At 38.3% G+C, this 20619-nt stretch overlaps 1 protein-coding gene across 1 annotated transcript in view; it reads left to right on the forward strand.

Annotated features, from left to right (window-relative positions):
- The window catches only part of P5CDh1 (delta-1-Pyrroline-5-carboxylate dehydrogenase 1), a 241063-nt gene extending 227502 nt beyond the window's left edge, over positions 1-13561 (forward strand). The window contains exon 13 of the mRNA XM_067141060.2: positions 12841-13561. The gene's annotated coding sequence lies outside the window, so the exon portion shown is untranslated. The remainder of the gene's footprint in view (positions 1-12840) is intronic.
- Positions 13562-20619: the final 7058 nt, after the last annotated feature.

The following is a 20619-nucleotide window of genomic DNA, read 5'->3' on the forward strand; positions in this document are numbered from 1 at the left end:
CGTGTTGAGCAGCGCGCTTACATCAAAATAGCCATTTTCCGAGGGAGAAATGCGATGGAATGTCACAGTGAATAGTGTAAGCCCTTGGGAATAATGCCCTACCATACCGTACAGTAGCACAGCGGGTAGGAAAGTTTTTTTTTTTTTCCCTCCCCCGTTGCACCGACAAGGAAAGTTTCAGCAAGGATGTGTGTCAACCAGTGATAAGAAACGTTCGGTACGACCTGTCAGTGTGCGGACCGGCGTGGCACATGCCGTCGTCGAGCAGCTCCTGGATGAAGACAGACAATGGACGCTACTGGAGTTAGAGAGGGCAAGTGGCATTGAGAAACGCACCGTCCACAGGATATTGCATAATGAGCTGCAACTGCGCAAAATTGCATTGCGGTGGGTACCGCATGCACTGACGGAAGTTCAAAGGTGGGTGCAATTTGCTCCGACCACCTTGCACGCTGGCAACAGGACGGCGATCAATTCTTGTCACGAATAATCGCCATCGATGAATTTTGGGCCACGGAATACGAACCAGAACTGAAACGTCAGTCCGTGGAGTGGTGACATGCTGGATCACCAAGGAGGCAGAAAGTCCGTCAGAATCCTTCCCCAGTCAAATTGATGGTTATTCGCTGCGTATGACGTCAGGGGTGTCATTGTTTGCCACTTTGTTCCACATGGCAGAACAGTGACCGCACAGTAATACAGGGACTTCCTGGTGCGACAGGTATGACGTGGCGCTCGGGAGAAACGTCCGGATCTTGTGGACAGTGCAATAATGCTGCACGACAATGCAAAACCACATAAAGCAGAGTGTGTAGGGCAGCTACTGCGACGTTGGGGATGGGAAGAATTGGAGCACCCACCGTACTCTCCGACATTTCGCCCTGCGACTTTGATCTCGTTCGAAAGATTAAGGAACCACTACGTGGTAGGCAGTTTGCAACACAAGAGGACATTGCTAATGCTGTGCGCCAACAGGTGATCCGATTCACACGTGGTGTGGCAAATGCTGAGGCAGATGGTATTCAGCGCCTCCCACATCGTTAGCAGCATGTGGTGTCAGTAGCAGGGGACTACTTTGAGGGCCTTTAGGCCCAGGTTTGTCATGTCAACTTTGTGTGCTGTGTTGCACTGGGAAGGCCATATTGCCTTGTATACCACAGTAATAAATTTGTGTGTTTTGATATTTCAGTGCTATTCATTGTCCACACATGTAGTTAACACTTTGTCCTTTTGTCTGTATATGTCACATTTTCCACCCCGGCTGGTATCTTGAAGAAAAAAATAGTTGCACCAACCCTCGTATTATTATTATTATTATTATTATTATTATTATTATTATTATTATTATTATTATTAACGGCATGTGAATTGAACAGTACACTTGAATTGGTGTTTGTAGTTCTATAAGCTATTCTTATGCCTTGTCTTTTGAAAGTGTTAATCATTAGATAAATATTATTACTAATGAATGTGAAAGCGCCACAGTTCTTGTCTCATCAGACCTAGAGCAATGCTAATAGAGGAATTTTAGAGGAATTGTCAATATGTATCCAAGTATACCTTTTTTTTTTTTTTTTGCTAGTTGCTTTACGTCGCACCGACACAGATAGGTCTTATGGCGACGATGGGACAGGGAAGGGCTAGGAGTGGGAGGGAAGCGGCCGTGGCCTTAATTAAGGTACAGCCCCAGCATTTGCCTGGAGTGAAAATGGGAAACCACGGAAAACCATTTTCAGGGCTGCCGATAGTGGGATTCGAACCTACTATCTCCCGGATGCAAGCTCACAGCCGCGCGCCTCTACGCGCACGGCCAACTCGCCCGGTAGTATACCTATCAAAAGTATGATTAAATTAATAAGAAACATCTTAAGTAAACACAGCAGGCTTATTAAACAAGAATTACAAGAATTTATGCACATTATGGAGTCTGTTTCTGATAATTATTTTATGTTTAACAACTTAATTTATCAGCAGATAGGCTTACCAATTGGGGCACCAGCTTCAGGAATCTTGGCCGATATATATTTGGATTATCTTGAGGAAATAAAATTCTCTGTTGCCTCAAAGGAATTTTTTATTGGGCACGTTTTGTAGACAACATCTTTACTATCATAGACCAACAAGCCACTAGCAGCAAAAATGTCCTTAATTATCTTAACAAGATAGATCCACATGTAAATTCACTATAGAATCCAAAAATGAGGGCTCACTCAATTACTTAGACCTTACCATTATTTGTAATAGCAACAGTAATAAATTATCCTTTCGAATATTTAGAAAAGCAACGCAGACCGGTAACACCATTAACAAAGCTCAACATATCCAGGAGCCCATAAGAAAGCAGCATATAATAGCATGGTACGTAGACTTTCAAGATCCCTTTATCTCACAGAGAGTTCAAAGACGAAATTAGGACCATATATGCCATAGCTAACACTAACAGTTAGTTATGAGGAAGAGTTTATAGATGAAATATATAATAAAAATAAACAGAACACCACTTTAATCAAGGATTCGACCTCAAACAAGAATTATGCCACTTTCACATTCAATAGCAACATTTATCAAATTACTAACGCTTTCAAAAGACAAGGCATAAGAATAGCGTATAGAACTAAAAACACCAATTCAAGTGTGTAGTACGCGAACCTTTTCTTGAGCCCTGAGCTCCATAGTGCTGAATGGGAACTAGGGCTCAAGAAAAGGTTTGCGTACTATACTACTCAATTCACATGCCATTATTATTATTATTATTATTATTATTATTATTATTATTATTATTATTATTATTATTAAGAACAACAATAAATATCTCAGGTTAGGGGTATATAAAATCAGTTGACAATCCTGCAAGGCATACTATGTTGGTCAAACTGGCAGAAACTTTGCAATAAGATATCAAGAACACTTAAATGCTAATAGATATAACCTTTTCTCAGCCATAAGTGTGCATATGAAGGAATCCAACCATGATTACATGTCAATCGAACAAGATTTAAAGGTTATTAGTTTGGCACAAGAAGGCCCCTTACTCAGTATCATAGAGAACATACATATATTAAACCTGAATATAATTTAAATGAAATTAATGAAAAATTGGATTCTTTATTTGAAATTTTTATTCAGTTTCTTTGCATATTCACACCTTATAATGAAAGGTCCCGCCCTCAACCAATGACAACTTAACCTGCTCCGCATGCAGTTCAGTTACCAATTGCGTCAAGTTCAGTCCCCTCCCCTCCTGCTATTCCTCCTCAAGACATTGAGCCTACAGCTATGATAAACGAGGTTAGTGTGGACAAAACCACGCACATAAACACATCGTTCAACCGGGCAAAAGTTTGTCAAAACTTTATTACTCACAAACACGAGACTACATTTTTGTGTTGCTTTGGCATTCAGTTTACTTTAACGTTCCAATTACAAGCAATCATACCACCAAGATATATGCAGTTACGGTAATCCTTATTGGCAACAAACCAAATCACAAAATGCCGGGCTGAGTGGCTCAGGCAGATGAGGCGCTGGCCTTCTGACCCCAACTTGGTGGGTTCAATCCTGGTTCAGTCCGATGGTATTTGAAGGTGCTCAAATAAGTCAGCCTTGTGTCGGTAGATTTATTGGCACTGTTACGGGATTACCCGTGGAACGCAGAGGTGAAAGATGGTGCCGGGGTGAATGGGTCTAACTGTAATGTCAAGAAAGAATTTAAAACTGAAACTTGAAGGTTATATTTTTGAAAAGCAACAAGTTAACAAATTCTTCACTTAGTGAGATAACAAGGACAAAAATAGAAAGATCCAAGATTTCAGAACTTTAACTCTCTTGGGCTTTAAGCCCCTAGTCTTACAATTCCTCGAGCTCCTAGCTCAAATTTACCAAAACAAAATTTACACAAGGGCAGAAATCCCTCCATACATGGAGCGCTTGCTCCCAACTCAATAACAAGCCTCCCAGAGGCACTTTTACAACACTAGAAAAGAGCTGTCGTGCTCTGTTTTCCAAGCCTATTCACGGTGATATCAGAAAATTACAATCACTTGCCATCAAGGCACAACTTACAAATTTGAAACAGAGGTATCTAGTACCCAACCTATTGGGCTGTTGCGGAAAAGAACAGGTTAAGGAAATGGCCTGAAACACAAATTGAATGGAGGCGGGTACCTGCACTCCTAAATATGCATTCTTAAAACCTAAGGGGCACTAGGCCGATGAAACAGGGGCTATTCCCAAACTATGGAGGTGACTCGTATAAGAAAGTAATTTACCACATTACAGAATGAAAAACAGCAATAAACGTATTCACCTCAAACCAAGATGAAGGGGAGCTCGAGAGGGTACATCACTCTCTATCCCCGATTTACACTTACAGGTTTATGAAAGTTTTACACGAGTCGAAAGGAGATTTACATTTTAGAGAAGTTGGTTACATAGTTAAAGTTTCGAACCTTTCCCTCGGGTTAAACTGCGGAGCTAGCAAAAAAGTTAGATGGCCATTACCTTGCCGGTGTACTGCTGCCTGATGAGAGGCACCTCCTGCTTGACACACACACTTAGGTAGATGACGATCAAATGTCCAAGAGACGAGAAAATCAGCAGTTTATAAACCCTCGGGGAAAGTTCGAGACCTTTCATGAATAAACCAGCCACACCCCCTCACTTTATTGGTCATTTTGAAAGGTTACACTCCAAATCGAAGAAGGAGGTTGTGATAGGTTGAAAATTATTTACAGAAATTTGTGATTGGCTAAATTCAAAACTGGCGGAAAGAAAAGATAAATATTGCCAACCCAAAAATAAAGGAACATCAGTTAGTAAAAAAAAAACTTAGGAAAGCAACGGAAAACTACCTCACTCTTCATTTCCCTAGTATGCCTCTTCAGTGATGCCTAGGCTATTTGACATCTGTTGACAGGACTGTGGAGGATCAAACCAGCCTTCGGCTGAATACCCAACATACACATACATGAATACAAAACTTCTTCAAATCAAAAGTTCTTCCATTTTGCACCAGGGTGCATGATCGTAGTTCTTAGCAGTGACATCTATGGCAGACTGTCCAAACTTCTTGATGAATGGCAAAACAAGTAGAAATTCACAGAGTACAGGAAACTTCAGAATAACAAAATTACATCAAATTACTGTGGTGACATCTTCTCAATAAATTTATAAGTTGGTCCAGTTTCAATTTCACGGTTTCTCCAGTAGAGGAGTTCTTTTAGGCACAAGATTTAAATGTGCGGCATTGGGGTGTGCTTCCCAGTACAGGCATGTAAAACAACTCCCACAGGACTAAATTCCAGCACCTCGGCGTCTCCGAAAACCGTAAAAGTAGTTTGTGGGACGTAAAGCATATTATGACAAGTGGATAACAGTGCACACTGTAGATTTTAACACGACCTTGTAAGAGCATAAACTTTTTCTTAATGACGGCGTTTTAACATTCATAACATCATTCTTACTTCAATTTTAAATGTTTTTAACTACAATATGTAATGTGATTTTTAGCAATCTACTGAAGATGATCCTATTAAAATCGTAACATTTATAGATGTGAAAATGTGAAATTTAGGTTTTTTAGATTCACATTAGCCATTAGGTATTGATTTAAGGTGGATACTGTTCAATAATAAATCATTGTTATAGTGATTTAAAAAATATTAATACCAAATGTCATGCTGACTGGCCTGTAATTTTCTGCTCTGTTTGAAATTTAACAACACTTTTTTTTTCAATATCATCAGACTGAACATTTCTTTCAAGCTTACACCGTTTGAGATCCAGTGTACAATGTGGTGTGTGTAACATTTGTAAAGGAAATTTTGTACAATACAGCCCCTTATAATTATTGATGATGTGCAATCTATCTAGCAGTGGTAGTCCTTAAGGTCAATATTGATCTGCTAGCTATATAATACAAGCTTATCACATTCAAGAAAAGAGACTATATGCAATTTTTGCACTGAAGGTAACAGACCTTTCCACTAACGTGCTGTTATAATATACATACAGAAAATGTCATAAAGTTAATGGGTTGTGCGAAATTGGTGTGTTGTGGTAGAATGCTAAATGAATGCTCTAAACCATGAATCAGGGGTATGATATGGAAATTAAATGTGGAGGTGAAAGGGGCGTGTTTTATTAGCCCGCCTACAGCCTGAGTAGAATGTGTGTTCTTGTGGTTGAATTGGTAGGCTCCAGTAGTCTTCAAGATCTAATGGATTGATTGTTCGAATCATCCTTACTTGGGATCATTGGTAAATGCAGCTTTATTGTATGCATGTATGGCTGAGCATGCCCTGTTGAGATAATACAAAATTAAGTACATATACTGTCTAAACTCCACACCTATGAACAAACCTTTGATGTGTTCGTGTGATTTTAAACAAGTAACACAAAAAAAAATTCAACAGTAGTATCAAGGGAAAGAATTAGATAAGGTTCTGGAACAAGAGGAGGCTGTTCATGCTCATGAAATGGGAGACCCTATTCTAAGGTCAGATTTCAACAGAACTTTCAGGGACCTAAATTGGAACAAGGCACCTGGAATTGATGACATACCCTCTGAGTTACTGACTGCCTTAAGAGAAACTCACATGGCAAGGTTATTCCATTTAGTATGTAAATTGCATTATACAGGAGAAGTACCATCCAGTTTTAGACAGAAAGCAGATGCTGCTGATGAATGTGAAAACTACCTCACCATCAGTTTAATATCTCTTGCTTGCAGAATTTTAACATACATTATTTACAGAAGAGTGGAAAGTCAAGTTGAAACTGAGAAGATAAGTTTGATTTCAGAAGAAATGCAGGAACACTTGAAGCAATCCTGGCTTTATGTCTGATTATATATAGAGAACTGAATGGAGGAGGACAAGCACACACACATGGCATTCGTAGATCTAAAAAATGCATTTGATGATGTTGATTGGATCAAGCTATTAGATCCTGAAGTTGATCGAGATCAGTTAATGAGAAAGAATAGAGATAAGAATCGACGGCTATGAAAAAAGAAGCAACAATCCAGAAAGGAGTGACACTAGGCTGCAGTTTGTCCCCTCTCCTTTTCACTGTTAATATAGAACAGGCAGTGAAGGAAATCAAGGAGGAATTTGGAAAGGGACTCACAATCCAGCGAGAGGAAATAAAAACTCTGAGATTTGTCAATGATATTGTTATTTTATCAGTCTGAAGAAGATCTGGGGAAATTGCCGAATGGTATGAACAGTCTAGTTGAAGGAGTACAGGATGAAAGTAAATACAGTTACTCGCATAATTATTCGGACACGTTAATTATAGCCTTTGCTACACACAGGCCCTATGGTTCAGAGAAAATATTTTACACGCAAACTAGTTTCTGACAGAACCCAATTTGACAGATTCAACACGGCGTTGAAATGTGTACTTTTAGTAAACAGGAGAGAACCTGTGACGCTGCAACCTTAGAACTCGGTTAACGTGCTTTAACAAAATTATTCGGACAAAAGTCAGTTGCTATGCAGAGGTTGTGTGTAGAAGAGCCACGGACAGTATGAACATTCAGTGAGTTAGAGTACTGTGCACAACGTAAGAGAAAATGGCCTGCAGAGGAAGAGAGAGTACAATCGAACAGCGACAGCTAGTAATTTTTCCACCATGCCAAAGGTAAAAGTTGTCGTCAAATTGCTGAAATGTTACAAATGAAGAAAAGTACAGTCTCTGATATTATCACAAGATTCCGGGAGGAAAATAGAATTGAACATCTACTTTTTCTGTGAGAGAAGAGAGGTATATCACCAGAAAGACAAAAAAGGAACCCAAGTTAAGTGCACCAAAACTCGTTACGGAGATTGCCGCAGGCACCAGAAAGAAAGTGCATACCGAAACAATACGGAGAGTGCTCAGAAGAGGTAACTTTTACGTCCATATTGCAAGAAGGAAACCCTTCATGAATCAAATAAATCTAAGAAAGAGAATGCTGTTTGCCAAAGAGCATGTTAGAGAGGACGAGTGGTGGAATGATGATGTATTTGCTATTGAGAGTAAATTTAACATATTTCAGTCTGATGAGAGGATAACAGTTTTGCGGCGTCCTAATACTGAGCTTCAAGGGAAAAATCTGAAAGCAACTGTGAAGGATGGCGGTGGACATGTAATAGTGTTTGGGTGCATGTTGACGAATGGAGTTGGTGAAATGGTTTTTATTGAAGGTAAAATTGACCACATTCAATACCTTAGAATACTGATGGACAATATGAAAAAGAGTGCCGAAAATATGGGGATTGGTGAACATTTAAGTTTTATAATGATAACGACCCAAAGCATATGGCCTGGAATGTAAGGATGTGGTTATTGTTTCATTGCCCAAAGGTGCTTCATCCTCCCCCTTAATCACCAGACTTGAATGTGATTGAGTACCTTTGGGACAAACTTGATAACAAAAAAAAAATAAGAAAAACGACAATCACATCTAAAGAACAGCTGCAAAACAGACTTCAAGAAGAGTGGCAGAAGATATCTCTAGATTACACCCGGAAATTAGTGGAGAGAATGCCAATTCAACTCAGGGAAGTAATTAAAATGAAAGGGAAGACAACCAGGCGCTGAACCTTTAGGATCATAAGCAAAAAGGAAACTGTCCGAATAATTTTGTGCAATATTGGTTTCGGTTTTATTTTGTTTTTTAATTATTATATATTCATTGACAGTGTTCAGTAGAAGAATGATGGACGTTTAGTTTTTATATTCCTTACAGAAACCTATATTTAATTTATATCAGTGATTTATTACTGAAATCACTAATACAAAGGAAAATGTAATAAATCATGTCTTTCCGAATAATTGTGCGAGTCACTGTAAATCCTAAACAAAAGCAATAGAGTGGAGTGCAGTCAGTCAGGTGATGCAGGAGATATTAGATTAGGAAATGTAGTCCTAAAGGAAGCAGATGAATATTGATACTTGGGTAGTAGTGACTAATGATGGAAGAAGTAAGGGCGAAATAAAAATGCAGACTGGCATTAGCAAGGAAAGAAATTTGCTCACTTCAAACATTGGTATAGGAATTAGGTGTTTCTGAGGACTTGTGAAACATGGATAACAACTAGTTCAGAAAGAAAGAGAGTAAGTAAGTTTTTGAAATGTGGTGTTACATGGTAATGCTGACGGTGAGATGGGTAGATCAAATCATGAATGCCACAAACCTACTATGCTGGCGTAGCAGGGGGAGAGGTGATACTCCCACGTGGCGCGTCCCAGGTGGCGGATGGGGGGGTACTAACCGGCTTGCCGGCAAACTTGAGCGAAATAAAACAGCTCTCGCAGACCAAACACACATCCCCCTGTGGGTGGGGGACGCAGACGAAGAATACACCCATGGTATCCCCTGTCTGTCGTAAGAGGCGACCAAGGGATGATCAAATTACAACCATGGGACTGCTTGTAATTGGTACCATCACGCGGTGAACACCATGGGTCGCCTTTACTTGCGAGTAGTACCACTATGTTAGGTACACAAAAGGTTTGTGATTAATAGCAACAAAGTGTGAATCAGGATGGGGTTTACAGTACCCGTGATTAGTACCACTACATGCGAAACACCACGGGCTTACGTTGCCTGTATTTAGTACCATTATGTGAGAAACCACAGGTCTGGGTGTTGCCTGTGATTAGTACCACTATATGAGTGACGCCGTGGGTCCGCGTTGCCTATGATTAGTACCCACTATGTGAGGAACACCACGGGGTAGTACGAGTCCCTGTGATTAGTACACCTATGTGAGGAACACCATAGGTTTGCGTTGCCTGTAAGTGGCACTGCAATGTCAGAAACAAGTCCTCGGCTCCAACAGACATACTTCAACAGACTGACACCTCAGCCCAGGCTGTCACTAACACACAAACTGAACTCATCGCTAACTCGCTGAGTCCACACATTGGACTCACTACACCACCTGGCTACACCAACTAACTGAACTCCGTAGGTCTCGCCTGACTTAAATATCTGGGCCCACGCCATCTGGATGCTTCCAGAAGGGAGACACCTCCCAGAGTCTTCCCAAAGGCGAATACTCTCCACATGCCATGCAGACTCTTCCATAATGCCAGAGGCCTCCAATGAGCGAGCAGGATAATCCAGAGAGCAGCAGCGGGGGCACCGACCAATCCGCAAGTGGCTGTCCTCTGCATGGTGACAGGAGTAGGGAGAGGGTGGGTCTTCCTTGGTGATGGGCATTTGGTTGTAGTTGCCTAGCTTGCGCTGCTTCTCGTGGTTGTACATTGGCATGGCAGACGCAGCATAGTGTATGTGTGTGTTTCGGACCAGCTTCTGGAGGAGGACGTGGCCTTTTCCTGTGCAGTGTGGACGACAACACTGCTTGCCGACATGTGGCTGCGAGTGGAGTTCAGTGAACTGAGTGGACAATGGATGCTATCCCGAGCTGGGAGACTGGCATGTGGACTGCAGACCGTGACAGCAATAATGAGCGTGACTGAGCAGCTGAGAGAGAGAGAGAGAGTGTGTGTGTTTCTTTTTTTTTTAGCTAATACATTTTAGAAATAGGAGGCTATCAGGTTCTGTCTTATTTACCCTGCCAACACGTAACAACTAAACTCTGAGATTTGTCAGTGACATCGTTATTTTATCAGAGTCTGAAGATGATCTGGGGAAATTGCCGGATGGTATAAACACAGTCTTGGTGAAGGAGTACAGGATGCAAGTAAATAAATCCTAAACAAAAGCAGTGGATTGCAGTCAAACAAAGTCAGGTGATGCAGGAGATATTAGATTAGGAAATGGAGTCTTAAAGGAAGTAGATTAATATTGTTACTTGGTTAGTAGTGACTAATGATGGAAGAAGTAAGGACGACATAAAATGCAGGCTAGCGTTAACAAGGAAGGCCTTTCTTAAGGAAAGAAATTTGCTCACATCAGACATTGATATAGCCATTAGAAAGGTGTTTTTGAGGACTCTTGAAACGTGGACAATAACTAGCTCAGAAAGAAAGAGATTAAAAGTTTTTGAAATGTGGTGTTACAACACGAGAATCCTGAAGGTGAGATGGGTAGATCAAATCATGAATAAGATTTACTGGATCAGACTGGTTAGAGGAGAATAATTCGGCAATATTTGGCCAGAAAAAGTTATTGGACACATCTTAAGACATGTAGAACTTGTTCAGCTGGGTTTTGAGGGAAGTGTAGGTGGTAGGAACAGTAGGGGTAGACCCAGGCATAAATATTACAAACTGATTAGAGGAGAAGTTGGATGTAGTAGTTACGTAGAAATGAAATGGTTACCACACAATAGGTTGGCATGGTAAGCTGCATCAAACCAATCTATGGACTGATGACCCAAGCAACAACAGACTTCCTAAGGGTCAAATCCTAAGGCTGCCTTTTCAAACCAAGCCAGTCATTTCAAGTTTGATGTTTTAAAATGCAGCGCAAACAAATATGACCACCCACACTGGGCTGGTCCTGTCACATGCATGATATTGCATGTGCTGATTTCCAAGAATTCTTTATATCAGTGATGACAATAGGATTCAGTACCAAAAAGCTTATGGAATTAGGGAGAGCTCATGAACGTATATCACAGCAACAGGAATGTATCTGGCAATGTATTGAAGGATATTGCTTCTGAAATGGATCTTGAAGGTAATAAGCACATATATAATAGTCTAGTAAATGTACTGGTAGTATTTATACCATTAAGTATTTTATATCAAGCAGCTAGTACTAACGGTATTACTAGTGTCCATCAAAGGCACTAATACAAAGTGTGTTTTACTCTCTAAACTCCATTCCTGCCCCAGCTGATTTTCGTAAATTTGTCTGGAGTAAGTCCGCTCAGTAACTCAACAAGTTTCTTGAATGATTAACAGTCCATTCGAAAGAAACTTCAAACTTATTTTTGTTGTCCAATAAATCAGGGTGGAGATTTGAAAAAATACCAAAATACTGACATTTATATTTATTGGATATAAACCCATATACTTCAAACCAATCACTTTCTGTGTCATCTCCAACTGAGCATAAGATGCAGTATTTGTGCTTGTTATCAGATAATTGTAATTAAAGGAACTATTGCTTCAGAATAACCCGGTGTAGTCTAGTCGGACAGGTGAGCTTGACTGGACTGTGGACTGGCTTAAAGTAGGCTTGAGTGGTTTGGTGTGAAGGCAGCCTAAGAGATTTTTGAGATTACCTTATGGAGAAGAAATGTCAAACATTTCCACTGCCCCCTTTTAACGCTATGGGAAATATCCCAATTTTCCTGTGCAAGTTTGAATGAGGCTTCTTTCAAATGAACCTCATCATGACTTCTACCAGAGCATTATGGCATTTAAGCACAGGTACAAACCTTATGTTTGCCAAGTTTACCTCCTTTAAGACTTTTTAAACCTGTGGATTAAGGAAATTCTTTATTGCTGACATCTGGAAACTGACACCAAAAGCAAGAGGAGAAATGTATGGCAATAATAGTGCTGTACTGCCAGTTTGCAAAGAGACATGACCATTACTCACTTTTATTTGCATATTTGTTCATTGCATTTTAATGTCTAAATTGTAAGCCGGTGATGTTTTGTCCTGTTCAAACTGAGAGTACCCTTCAAAATTTGAAAAAGCACTGCCTATATCACTCTCGAAATACCTCTCAGAAGGCACAGTAGTCACATAAACAGCAAAGAGAATCCATAGAAGTTTCAAAAGATAGGTAACTTTTAACATGTATTTTACTGAGTTATCATGGATTAAAACTAATGAACAATATACTGTACGTTTGGAGTGAGAGCCATAATATTAAATATTCCTAATCATCTCAGATGGCTAAATAGCATCTTTCCTCTTGGTTCTAGGTACATCTCATCAGCCATCCTTGTTCATTATTGCAGGAGCAATGCTCTACAAGTTGTCTTCCTTTCATGTCCGGTGGATATTCTTCAAGCGAGATGTTGAAGAATATTGATGAACATACAGTATGATATTAACTAAATTGTTTGTAGTTATATAGTTGAATCTTTAATTTTAAATTAATTTTTGGTTGGTTACATTGTTAAGTTTTCAAATGTAGACCTTTCTAATGTGAACCATCAACTGAGAAGCATTGGAAGCATTTTAGAACTCAAATTGAACCTCCTTCATTCTTTGCTTTTAACTACATGTCATAAACAACATACACTTTAATTGAAGCTTAGTTGCATTGCTATCATGTGTTGTAATTATGTGACAGATTTTTTTAAGGCACTGTGCAGAGAAAAAGTAGGAGTGATTTTATTGTGATACTGGACAAACACTTGAAATATTTGAGTTTTAATTTGTGTGAACAGGCTGTATAATAACATATACAACTCAACCTAGTAATTAGTCGGAATAATCATCAGTATCTAAATATGTAAATATCATCATATTTGTACCATTTATCATTGTTATACATCTGGAATAAGTTATTTCTTTTTGGATAATTTAATTCTAGGTTTTTTATCCAAACATGTTATTTTAAATTCCAAATATTCATAAAATCACTAGTGTATATTAAACCATGTAGTTGTTAAATGATAAATAAATCTTTAAAATAAATATGTAAACTTTTGTCATATGTTTTGTTTCATTCCCTCTCATCTTCATGTTAACTCTTTTATGGTCAGAAACTTTTTGTTTTCTTTCAGTTTTGATCGTGAAACAATATTCATACAAAATATTAACATTTCAACTCAAGCTGTGTTCATATGATCAAGTTTGTCACGAGTAGAAGGATTTCTAAAGTTTTAATTCTTTCCTTAACCCTTTGCTAGCCACAATACTCTTGTAACATTGCTAGGCACAACTATTCTGAAAGATTTTTTTGTACTTTTAAAGGATTTAAAAAAATATGAAAGCTGTTTTGTCAATTGTTTTAATTTTCAGTAATATTCTGATGCTTTCTGAAGATGCTCATGTTAAAAAAGTCAGTTATTAAGTAATTTGATTAGCTTATAGATAATGCATAGTAAGTCCGGCACATTGGCTGAATGGTCTAAGGTTATGTCGCAAGGAGATTCCCACCTTCCAATACTTGTCAATTTCTTATAGCTAGTTTATTATTTACATAACATAATCCAGCTTAATCTCTGAGTATAATACTAAATAGAACATGTTTCGTTCCAATTATGGAACATCTTCAGCTAAAAGATTTAACAAAAATTGACAATCAACAAATTAATCTAAAAAGCCACCTAATCGATACTTTATTTCTTTTGCCTTTGGCAAACTTAAAAATACATTAACAAACACAGTACATGTTTCGACCACTTAGTGGTCATCTTCAGCTGTATACAAAAAATCTTAGATGATAACTTTTAAAAGCAAGCACATTGGATCTTAAAACTATATCCCATGGGAATCTAAAAACTATTGTTCTAGATGCTTTAAATGAAATGGAAGATCAGGGGGGGTAAGGAGATTTATGTGAATGATAATTAAATTACAGTATAGTTTACAATTGTGTTTAAAAACTTAAATGATGAAAAACATATTTAAAATATTTAAAAGCGTCTATGGTAAAATTCTTTTTGATAACATTAGGTGGCGTGAATAAAAAGTTCGTGTTTGTAATAATCTTCAGGCATTTGTGAGAAAATAATAACTTACTTAAAATTTGCGTCTGTGGTGATGTTAAACACTTTGTTTTTAATAAACATACTTTAAAATATTCTAAAGTATCTATGGTAAGGCACTTATTCAAAAACACTTGTGCTTGAATGAAAGTTTATGTCATATGCACTAGTCTTCAGGTATTTGTTGTTTATATTTAATAACTTCCTTGACTGATATACTTGTGGTTAAAAGGCCGTGTTGACTGTTTAACTTCCGAGAATTGCTCTCCGGAATGTGATAAAAGAAATTGTGTTAGTCGTTTAACTTGCTAAAACCCTGTGGTGGCTTCTGTTATATAAAATGGCAATCTGATTCGGGCAGCTTGCCTCGCGATCTGTAACCAGCAGGAGATCGTAATATATTAAAATATGACATATGATAAAAGTAAAAAGCTCCGAATTCTAAATAGATAGCGGGAAGATATTTGTATTCAAGATTGCGTGGCCTTGACTTACCTTATCTGGCAAATGTTTAATCCGTGTTGCCTTGGAGAACTGCCTTGATTGTTCGTGGAATATTCCGGAGGAAGGGGAAGTAGAGTCGTGTCGTCATCTAGTACGTCTTGTGAGGGGGGAGGGATTACTGGTTGTGTTTCAGTGACGTCGTGTTCGAGTATTTCATTTGTTAGTCTTGTTTGTTTACTGTTTACCATTTCCACGTATTTACTGAATTGTTCGTATAGGAGGTTTTTTTTCGTTCGTTTCGTTTAGATTCCATTCCCTGTTCTCTAGTTTATCGAGAGTAATGTGGATGTTTTCTAGGTTATTCATTAAACTTCCTTTATTAATCCTACTGATAATTTGGAGATCTTGTCTGATGTTAGTGAAATTGTGATTTGCCTCCTTCATATGAGCTCCCATAGCAGAGTATCTCCTGTATTTCTCTGCATTAACATGTTCCTGATATCTAATTAAAAAGCTCCTCCCAGATTGCCCCACGTATGTTTTTTTTCACTGGGTACATGTCAATCTGTAAATGCCAGATTCCTGGAATTCGTCATCTTTAAGTTTATTGACTTTATTGTGATTAAAAAATCTGTGTTTTGTATTGTTGTTGGTTGAGAAAGCTATTTTGGTATTGTGCTTCTTAAACAAATTCGTGATTTCATAAATCCTCGGGTTATTAAAGGTGAATTTGACGTATTTCTTTGCATTCTCCGATTGTTGCTTTAGTTTAATTTGTTGTTGATATTTGCACTTAGTAATGATTTTGTTAATGAATTTCAAACTGAAACCGTTATGTAAGGCTTGTTGACGAATGAAAGATAGTTCTTTCTTTCTTTCTTTCTGTCTGTATCTGTTAACGGGATTTCATGTACCCAGTGCAAAAAAACATACGTGGGGCAATCTGGGAGGAGCTTTTTAATTAGATATCAGGAACATGTTAATGCAGAGTAATACAGGAGATACTCTGCTATGGGAGCTCATATGAAGGAGGCAAATCACAATTTCACTAACATCAGACAAGATCTCCAAATTATCAGTAGGATTAATAAAGGAAGTTTAATGAATAACCTAGAAAACATCCACATTACTCTCGATAAACTGGAGAACAGGGAATGGAATCTAAACGAAACGAATGAAAAAAACACCTCCTATACGAACAATTCAGTAAATACGTGGAAATGGTAAACAGTAAACAAACAAGACTAACAAATGAAGTACTCGAACACGACGTCACTGAAACACAACCAGTAATCCCTCCCCCCTCACAAGACGTACTAGATGACGACACGACTCTACTTCCCCTTCCTCCGGAATATTCCACGAACAATCAGACCATGTCACACCGCTATCACACTAGGTCGTGCACAAAGGCAGTTCTCCAAGGCAACGCGGATTAAACATTTGCCAGATAAGGTAAGTCAAGGCCACGCAATCTTGAATACAAATATCTTCCCGCTATCTATTTAGAATTCGGAGCTTTTTACTTTTATCATATGTCACATTTTAATATATTACGATCTCCTGCTGGTTACAGATCGCGAGGCAAGCTGCCCGAATCAGATCGCCATTTTATATAACAGAAGCCACCACAGGGTTTTAGCAAGTTAAACGAATAACACAATTTCTTTTATCACATTCCGGAGAGCAATTCTCGGAAGTTAAACAGTCAACACGGCCTTTTAACCACAAGAATATCAGTCAAGGAAGTTATTAAATATAAACAAATACCTGAAGACTGGTGCATATGACATAAACTTTCATTCAAGCACAAGTGTTTTTGAATAAGTGCCTTACCATAGACACTTTAGAATATTTTAAAGTATGTTTATTAAAAACAAAGTGTTTAACATCACCACAGACGCGAATTTTAATTAAGTTATTATTTTCTCACAAATGCCTGAAGATTATTACAAACACGAACTTTTTATTCACGCCACCTAATGTTATCAAAAAGAATTTTACCATAGACGCTTTTAAATATTTTAAATATGTTTCATCATTTAAGTTTTTAAACACAATTGTAAACAATACTGTAATTTAAGTATCATTCACATAAATCTCCTTACCCCCCCCCCCCCCGATCTTCCATTTAATTTAAAGCATCTAGAACAATAGTTTTTAGATTCCCATGGGATATAGTTTTAAGATCCAATGTGCTTGCTTTTAAATGTTATCATCTAAGATTTTTTATATACAGCTGAAGATGACCACTAAGTGGTCAAAACATGTACTGTGTTTGTTAATGTATTTTTAAGTTTGCCAAAGGCAAAAGAAATAAAGTATCGATTAGGTGGCTTTTTAGATTAATTTGTCGATTATACTCATCGATACGGCCATGAAGTGGACAGCTTGCAATACAAAAATTGACAAGACAAATAAAACACTTGTGATGATTATGATGATAATGATGATGAGATAAAATGTTTATTCATGTTGGGTTAAAATTTTGCAACAAGTCAATATCCAAGTTAACGAATAAAATCGACATAAGGGGTTTTCTTTTTAGGCTGGAGAAATATGTACTTGTTGAATCTTGAAGTTAAATTAAGAATATAAAAGATTTTCTTAAAATATGGTTGTCGGGGGGGAACTCTTGAAAACAACCGTAGTTGAAGTTGAATTTAAAGTTAGACTGTTGAAATAAGTCTGAAACGAGAAAGAAATTAAGTAAGAAGGCTGGTATTTTAAAGGAGAAAACCTTGTAAGAATGTATTGTAACCGTTAGGGCATATGTCGTCGCACCAAAACTAAGTATGAACCAGCCCTGAGCACATCAGGCGACAAAATGAAACTGGCCCCATTAGTTGGGCAACAAAATTAGGCTTACCCTGGGTATAATTAGGGCAATATTACTTAATTTGGTTTTACAAACAATGTACAGATGGAACATTTGGATGAGAACCACCAGAAGTCACCACGCTTGAAGTCTCATCCTCTCTACTTTCGTAGCATCACCGGCTGAATTCGGAGAGCAATACGGGTAATGGAATGTTCGATAAAGAAATAAAATAGGCACTATCTAAAATAATGAAAGTAGGATTCTATAATATGAGAGGAATATGCTAATATTGTTAAATGAGAAGAATCTCCGTTCAAGTATATATTCTAAACATTTTTATTATACTGATGTGAACCACACAAATAATGTTCTATTTCAACATATAAGCAAAGGAAACAATTAAACTGACACAATTATGTACATTGTATGCCTTCTTTTCTTGAAATTGCCGGGCTGAGTGGCTCAGACGGTTAAGGCGCTGGCCTTCTAACCCCAACTTGGCAGGTTCGATCCTGGCTCAGTCCGGTGGTATTTGAAGGTGCTCAAATACGACAGCCCCGTGTCGGTAGATTTACTGGCACGTAAAAGAACTCCTGCGGGACTAAATTCCGGCACCTCGGCGTCTCCGAAGACCTCAAAAAGTAGTTAGTGGGACGTAAAACAAATAACATTAACATTATTATTACTTTTCTTGAAATTGTCCTGGCATAATTAGTTCTTGGCGTACATCAATTCACTCGATTAACACACACTGATATATGAGTTTATTTATAAAAAAAATTAATATTGAATGGTATCCTTTAGTTATTAAACTCTCATCACAAATGGATATTAAATATTATCCTTCGTTTTATTGGTCATAAATGGATATTAAATAGTATCTTTTGTTTTACTGGTCATAACATACATATACATACATTATAGACTGTTATGCCTTTCAGCGTTCAGTCTGCAAGCCTCTGAGAATTTACTAAACGTCGCCACAATCCTCGATTTGCAACTAGTGTTGTGGCCTCCTTTAGTTCTATACCTCCTATCTTTAAATCGTTAGAAACCGAGTCTAACCATCGTCGTCTTGGTCTCCCTCTACTTCTCTTACCCTCCATAACAAAGTCCATTATTCTCCTAGTTAACCTATCCTCCATTCGCCTCACATGACCCTACTAACGAAGCCGGTTTATGCGTACAGCTTCATCCATCGAGTTCATTCCTAAATTAGCCTTTATCTCCTCATTCCGAGTACCCTCCTGCCATTGTTCCCACATGTTTGTACCAGCAATCATTCTTGCTAATTTCATGTCTGTTACTTCTAACTTATGAATAAGATATCCTGAGTCCACCCAGCTTTCGCTCCCGTAAAGCAAAGATGGTCTGAAAACAGACCGATGTAAAGATAGTTTCGTCTGGGAGCTGACTTCCTTCTTACAGAATACTGCTGATCGCAACTGCGAGCTCACTGCATTAGCTTTACTACACCTTGATTCAATCTCACTTACTATATTACCATCCCGAGAGAACACACAACCTAAATACTTGAAATTATCGACCTGTTATAGCTTTGCATCACCAATCTGACATTCAATTCTGTTGAATTTCTTACCTACTGACATAAATTTAGTCTTCGAGAGGCTAATCTTCATACCATACTCATTGCACCTATTTTCAAGTTCCAAGATATTAGACTGCAGGCTTTTGGCACAGTCTGCCATTAAGACCAAGTCGTCAGCATAGGCCAGACTGCTTACTACATTTCCACCTAACTTAATCCCTCCCTGCCATTTTATACCTTTCAGCAGATGATCCATGTAAACTACGAACAGCAAAGGTGAAAGATTACAGCCTTGCCTAACTCCTGTAAGTACCCTGAACCAAGAACTCATTCTACCATCAATTCTCACTGGAGCCCAATTGTCAACATAAATGCCTTTGATTGATTTTAATAATTACCTTTAATTCCATAGTCCCCCAGTATGGCGAACATCTTTTCCCTCTGTACCCTGTCATATGCTTTCTCTAAATCTACGAAACATAAACACAACTGCCTATTCCTCTCGTAGCATTTTTCAATTACCTGGCGCATACTGAAAATCTGATCCTGACAGCCTCTCTGTGGTCTGAAACCACACTGGTTTTCATCCAACTTCCTCTCAATGACTGATCGCACCCTCCCTTCCAGGATGCCAGTGAATACTTTGCCTGGTATACTAATCAATGAGATACCTCGATAGTTGTTGCAATCCTTCCTGTTCCCTTGCTTATAGATAGGTGCAATTACTGCTTTTGTCCAATCTGAAGGTACCTTACCAACACTCAACACTAATTTTACTACTCTATGAAGCCATTTCATCCCTGCCTTCCCACTGTACTTCACCATTTCAGGTCTAATTTCATCTATTCCTGCTGCCTTATGACAATGGAGTTTATTTACTATCCTTTCCACTTCCTCAAGCATAATTTCACCAACATCATTTTCCTCCTCCCCATGAGCTTGCCTGTTTGCAACACCACCATGATGACTTCCTTTTACATTGAGATGATGTTCAAAATATTCCCTCCACCTCTCCAGTGATTCCCTGGGATCTATCATGAGTTCACCTGAATTACTCAAAACACTGTTCATTTCCTTTTTCCCTCCCTTCGTAAGATTCTTTATTACTGTCCAGAAAGGTTTCCCTGCTGCTTGACCTAGCCTTTCCAGGTTATTACCAAAATCTTCCCATGACTTCTTTTTGGATTCAACAACTATTTGTTTCGCTCTGTTTCTTTCATCTACGTAC

The sequence above is a fragment of the Anabrus simplex genome, chromosome 2, assembly GCF_040414725.1.
Source record: "Anabrus simplex isolate iqAnaSimp1 chromosome 2, ASM4041472v1, whole genome shotgun sequence".
Taxonomy (NCBI): Eukaryota; Metazoa; Arthropoda; class Insecta; order Orthoptera; family Tettigoniidae; genus Anabrus; species Anabrus simplex.